This window comes from Electrona antarctica (genome assembly GCF_951216825.1).
Source record: "Electrona antarctica genome assembly, chromosome: 17".
Lineage (NCBI taxonomy): Eukaryota > Metazoa > Chordata > Actinopteri > Myctophiformes > Myctophidae > Electrona > Electrona antarctica.
In genome coordinates this window covers 4,787,976-4,788,190 of record NC_136798.1, presented here as the reverse complement: position 1 = coordinate 4,788,190, position 215 = coordinate 4,787,976, and positions in this window count along the sequence as shown.

Genomic DNA, 215 nt, shown 5'->3' with positions numbered 1-215 from the left:
AAGTAATCCTTGAACATTCCTCACATACGTCAACCCGTACTGTAGTAAATGTTTACCGTCACCCTGTCCCTCAGGACAGAATAACCCATTTAGACCCGAGGACGATTCTTAAAAAAATGGTTTCTATATGAGTGGTGCTCAATATTTCATGTCAAGAACCCCAAAAAATTTATGTATTTGGCCATCTGAAAATATGTTGTTCAAGTGACCCCCCC